The sequence below is a fragment of the Cheilinus undulatus genome, linkage group 5, assembly GCF_018320785.1.
Source record: "Cheilinus undulatus linkage group 5, ASM1832078v1, whole genome shotgun sequence".
NCBI lineage: Eukaryota > Metazoa > Chordata > Actinopteri > Labriformes > Labridae > Cheilinus > Cheilinus undulatus.
In genome coordinates, this window is record NC_054869.1 from 623,503 (window position 1) to 630,368 (window position 6,866).

Below are 6,866 nucleotides of genomic sequence, written 5' to 3' on the forward strand. Positions count from 1 at the left end.
GGTTTCAGAAATGTTTTTCATTTTGCTCTTGGAGCTCCAGATTTTTGTTTTTGCTGTTCATGTTTATTTTACATTCAGCCTTTTCTTACATTATTTTTTAAGTTAATTTTCATTTCTTTTTTTAATGGTGAAATATTTAATGTGTCTGTGAAGTAAGGTTTTTTTCTATTTGACCTTTGTGGCCACCGTAGAAGCTTTTGGTTTTTAAATTGTGTAATAATAACTACAAATAAAAACCATAACTGTTTTAAAAACAGACAAAAAAATATGTTTTATTTTATTTTTGAATGATGAGTTTTTGACTTATTTTTCATCCTGATGTACTTTTGTTTAATAAAATATTTTTTTTAAGTTTCAGATTTTTTTTTTTTTTTTAATTTTAGAATATGTTACCTTTTTCTTCTTCTTGTTTCATTGTCAGTATTTATTTATTTGTTTATTTGTGGACGTGGTGTTGCATCTGAAATGGTTTTGTATTTAACCTACATTGCCACCGTAATTATTTGTGTTTTAATTGGATTAAATAAAAATAAGAAATATTTCGTATTAGTTTTTGACAGCTTCATGCTTAAAAATCCTCCTCTTAAGACCTAAACTAAGACTTTCTCTTTAATATTCATTATTATTTAGATAAAATGAGCTGGTTTAGATTTTTAAATCCTCTGTATTTAGACCTAAACTAAGACTTTCTCTTTAATATTCATTATTATTTAGATAAAATGAGCTGGTTTAGATTTTTAAATCCTCTGTATTTAGACCTAAACTAAGACTTTCTCTTTAATAATGATAATAATTAACTATTATTTAGATAAAATGAGCTGGTTTAGATTTTTAAATCCTCTGTATTAGACCTAAACTAAGACTTTCTCTTTAATAATGATAATAATTAACTATTATTTAAATAAAATGAGCTGGTTTAGATTTTTAAATCCTCTGTATTTAGACCTAAACTAAGACTTTCTCTTTAATAATGATAATAATTAACTATTATTTAGATAAAATGAGCTGGTTTAGATTTTTAAATCCTCTGTATTAGACCTAAACTAAGACTTTCTCTTTAATATTCATTATTATTTAGATAAAATGAGCTGGTTTAGATTTTTAAATCCTCTGTATTAGACCTAAACTAAGACTTTCTCTTTAATAATGATAATAATTAACTATTATTTAAATAAAATGAGCTGGTTTAGATTTTTAAATCCTCTGTATTAGACCTAAACTAAGACTTTCTCTTTAATATTCATTATTATTTAGATAAAATGAGCTGGTTTAGATTTTTAAATCCTCTGTATTTAGACCTAAACTAAGACTTTCTCTTTAATAATGATAATAATTAACTATTATTTAAATAAAATGAGCTGGTTTAGATTTTTAAATCCTCTGTATTAGACCTAAACTAAGACTTTCTCTTTAATATTCATTATTATTTAGATAAAATGAGCTGGTTTAGATTTTTAAATCCTCTGTATTTAGACCTAAACTAAGACTTTCTCTTTAATAATGATAATAATTAACTATTATTTAGATAAAATGAGCTGGTTTAGATTTTTAAATCCTCTGTATTAGACCTAAACTAAGACTTTCTCTTTAATAATGATAATAATTAACTATTATTTAAATAAAATGAGCTGGTTTAGATTTTTAAATCCTCTGTATTAGACCTAAACTAAGACTTTCTCTTTAATAATGATAATAATTAACTATTATTTAAATAAAATGAGCTGGTTTAGATTTTTAAATCCTCTGTATTTAGACCTAAACTAAGACTTTCTCTTTAATAATGATAATAATTAACTATTATTTAGATAAAATGAGCTGGTTTAGATTTTGGAGCCCCCTGTCTGAGCGTGCCCACAGCAGCAGCACCGGTGGTGGCGGCGGCGGCGGCGTCTAAGTGCAGCAGATATTTGTGCTCCTGATGGAGATGATGGAGAGCCTATAACATGAGGGATTTCTACGTGCACTCTGGTCCATGTGCACTCTCTACATCTGCCTTCTCTCTGCATTTGGCGGTCAGTTGCTATAGCAACCCCAGGCGGGTAGGACTAGTGTTTAATTGATCCACTAATGCATTTAGCTGCACACTCACCACTAAGTTGCCTTTGTTTCCAGGTCACATTTTAGGGACAGACATTTACATAAAAGCATTTGCTGTTGCCAGAACCGATCATTAGACGCAGTTTTTACTTTCTGTCCTTTGGCAACAAATGTGGTGTAAACACCGACTATTAAAGCTGCAATATTGCCTCATCAGGGAATTATTATAATACTAATGCTGCTGGGAAACATAATCAGTCTGGCAGCCCCTTTCTCCAAACAGGCAGTAATACGGCGAATGCTAATTAATAGTTGCATTACAAACAAAAGCAATCCCCAGGACTCAGCCTGCATCAGACCAACACATCATTATGTTCTTTAAAACACAAAAACAGCAGAGAATGAAAGCCAATAAAAGGAGAAATGATTGGACTCTGCTTTACTAACAGCCCTGTCTTTGCAGAGAAACACTGACCTCAGGATTAGAGCTGCATGACAGGATGAAAACGGTTTTTATTTGAATCTCAGCATGAGAAATGTTTCAGTATTTTAGCCTCAAAGTGAATTAAACTGCAGAACTACAGGAAGTGCTTTCACTTTGAAAATACCGGGCCTGATCCTTCAGTAAAAACATTTACCATCAAATGTTAGAGATACTGGATTTTTTCAGCTCCACCACAACATCACAGCATCAGTTTGGCTGTTCCTACGACGCTGCTGATTCTAGCCCAGAGAGGCAGATTTTTACTGACAATACAATACACACAAAAAATAAATACATAAAAATAAATACATAAATAATAATAATAATACAAAGATAATAAAATTCATAAATTATATATATGATTGTAATAATAAAAATATGTAGTCATATTAATAATAATAAAAACAAATAACAAAATAATAATATAATAATAACAATAAAAATTATAATAAAATATTATTAACAACAGCAATAATAATAATAATAATAATAATAAAACAACGATTAAAGAATGTGCTCTCACTGTTAAAAACCACAGACTCACGGAAGGTTCTGGTTTCTAAGAGAGCTTAAAACTTACTGAACCAGAGAGCTAAATCTCAGAAACATCTGCTGAAATTCCAGAGGAGTTTTCATTTTATACGGTGGCCCTAAAGGCCAACTGCAAAAAAAAAAAAAAAAAGAAAAAAAAAATAATACAAAAAAAAAAAAAAAAAAAAAAATCACTTAGCAAACAAATAATTTATAGAGTGCAAAATACTTTTTTTTTAAAACACCACCAAACTTTATTTAAAACATAAAAAAAAAACTCTTAAGATTAACAAAACAATTTTTGACACATTAAAGCATTTAAAGAAGCATTAGGATTTTTTATGTTTTAAAGAAAATGATGAAATATATTTAAGTTGTATTTTTTTATGAAATATTTTTGTGTTTTGTTGAAACTGTTTGTATTTTATTGAATATTGTTTGCATAATGCCTCTTTGTTTAATTATTAATGTTTAAATAAAATATTTTTGTGTAAAATTTTTAATTACTAGGATTGTTTGTTTAACATTCTTCTTAAAAATGTGTGTTTAATTTTGCACAGCTGGTGTTTTTGTTTCTTTTTTTTTTATGGAAAAACTCATCAAATGTTCATTTTTTTTTATTGTTTTGGGAAATTCATTCGTCCTTCATAAAATGTTTTGCATTTTTAGAATCTTTGGTGAATTTCAGTGCCATGCTGTTGTCTAATGAAAGTTTTCTGTTTTGTTGTAAAATAACTATTTTGCTTTTATGTTTCATAATTTTTTATTTTTGTTTGTGGTAAATATTTTTGTTTTTTATTTTTGACATGCACTCATAAATATTTTGTCTTTTATAAGTTCTTCCATGGGTGTTTTACACGTTGTGAAATCTCTGGTGAATTTTAATGGCATGTTTTTGTCTAGTGAAGTAATATCATCAATTATTCTTCGGTTTAATGGTATACTTTTATGTTTATATATATATATATATATATATATATCTGCATATAAATAGATTTCTTGTTGCAATAATTTTTTTTTATGCCTTTTTAATATTTTTTGATCTGAGAATGTTTTTCAGTTTCCCTTCAGGGCCGCCGTAGTTTTAGGCATGCTTTTATTGGGAAACTTCCAGGAATTACCCGACCCTCGTTCTGCTCCTGACTGATGTGTCATGGTTGCACAACTTTATTGTTTTGAGTTTTGTGACAGGTTTGCATTTTGTGACATTTCTGTACATTTTTCCGGTCAGGGTTTTTGTTCAGTGACGTATTTTTTAGTTTATTTACATTAATGTCCAGAAAAATGCTTTCATTTTCCCCTGAGAAGTTTTTTTTTTGTTGTTGTTGTTTTTTTTGTTTTTTTTCGGCCTCTATTAAATTTATTCTCGGGTCTGGGAAAAGTTTTTGCAGTTGACCTTGGGGGCCTCCGTAATTGTGGGTATGAACCAACAGCACATTGATGCTTTAATTGCTGAACTCTCAGGCCGCCCTCTCTGCTCTGGTTTGTCAAATGTAGCCAACGCCGTCGTGCGATCGCGGCGGTGTTCAGGAGTTGGTACGGTGAGTCACAGGTTTGGGCTTGAAGGTGATGCGTCCCGCTTTTATCCGTCTTTATATTTTCTCTCTTAAATCACAGAATCGCCCGCGACTCCTCCTGAATCTCAAGGCAGAGCAGAACGCCACGCGGCGAGGAAACAGCGTGGATGTATTTGCCCCATGTCACACGGAGCGCAGAGTGCGTGTGTGCACGCCGTGACCAAATCTCTGCAGCCATTACTGCAATTTGGAGAAAATTGACGGCATCACAGATGCAGTGGGTGAAAAGCAGAAAAGTGCAGCGGTGAGTAATTCCCCTGAAAAAGGCGGCTGGCGGCGTGAGCGGCTAAGTGTAGGTGCTTTACACGCCCTGCAGATTCCAGTGTATACAGTAAGACATGAGGGGTAATTATTAATTATCCCAGACAGTAATGCTGGATAGATAATTATGTGACAAACATGACATCTTCAGTCTTGCCGCTAAGTGATGGATGTCATGAGGAGACTGCAATTATGTCATCTCATTCACACGGGAGTACCATAATTGCAAAATTAAAAGCACTTCAGCTCATTTTGGCTGATTCCTCCGAGTCTGGTCCTGGAGGAAGGATGTAATCACCGAAGCACGCCGCCAAAACACGCTGGCGTGCATATTTAAGGTGGAAATATGGAGCTTTTAGTCATTCCTCAGAGCCAGGAGGATTAGCATGAGGTATGTAAGTCAGAAACACGCCTTCAGGAGTTTAAAGGAGCGACTACGGCGAGATTTAGGAGATCAGAATAAAGCTGTGTCTGTTTTTAGGAAATCTAAATAGACCTCTATCAGTGATTAACAGATTTATCCTACGACGTCAGAGCACGCAGTCACATGACCTGTACGTTTGACTGGAGAAGAGGAAAACACGGTTTCCTCACCCTCATCCAGGTAGAGGTGGCGCTGTGAGTAAGAGGAAGCAACACGACAAAGCACAGGAAGAAGAAAATTCACCTGAAATAGTAAACATCGAGAAGACGAGCGCTACGAAACCTGCCGACATCTCTGCCGGCGTAGTTTAGAGCAAACAGACGAGCAGACGCAGGAAAAACATTCACGTGAAATTCATGTTGAGCCTATCCGGCGTATCTGAACGCGTGAATATATAAACCGCGGGTTCATTATCCCCAAAAGTCGCAAGAGGGGAGGGGCTCCCTTCTCCATGTCAGTCAGAGGTCGACAAACATGGCTGAGCTCGGCTACACTCTGAGGATTTCTGCTTTCTGCTGAGGGACAAAAGTCTCCACGTCGTACCAAATAACCTTTCCTCCCAGCCGCCCCCGCTGACTGGTTTAGCCTCAGACAGACTCCATTAGTCTCCGTTCTCTGGTTGAATGAAGCTCCGCCCCCAAGGCTGGTCCTTCAAGATCCTCCGGTGAGGATCTCAATCCTGATTGGCTGATGGCTTGAGTTCCGATTTTCCTATCTTTATGAATGAAGTGAAAAGACTGTTGAACGTGATGCCAGTTAGCCTCATTCACAACTACCCGCTAAACTCACGTGGTTCAGGCTTCCTCGCATCTGCTAACATGAAATAAACTCACGTAAACGGTTTACTCTGAACCAAACATCAGGCAGTGCATATAGAAATAGATTTAAAAACAGTTCATTTTCACTGAGTTTTATCGCTTTTGTTTTCTGACCAAAAAAAGAAAAAGTCATAAGAAGGGAACACTGAGGATGAAACATTCTTTTATGTGAACTGCTGCAGGGTTTCTGACAAACGTTGTTTTCTGGCCAGGAAATAACAGAAAGCTGATTGGATGGGTAATGTATCAATATGAGCCAATCAGGGCAATGACAGAGATGAGGTAGTAGATAGAGAGCTCAACAGTGCCCGCCCACTTTATTAGCAGAGCTGGTTCCAGGAGTCAAATTCTCTTTTCAAACCCTCCAGAGACATTTTATGAAATCATTTTGGGCTGAGAGCATAAAGTATATTTTTTAAACCAGGTAAAAATCTTGGAATCATAAGTTTCCTACTGGAGCATAAACCATCAATTAATACTTCTGACTCTATGGCTAATAATCAGCTCTGCTGTGGAGGAAATGAATGGGATTGTTGCTTCTAGAAATACACTGTTGAGCCTTTTGCTCAGCTCTGTTTTAACTGGACCTTAACAGAGTTAATGGACTTTGGAACCTGTCCTCAGTCTCATGCTGCCAATGGGAGAAGTGTAAAAACATCTTTACCAAGAAAAGCTTTCAGTGTGGCTCCATGCTTTAATTTTGATAAGGAAATATTCTGAAGTCCTGATAAAAA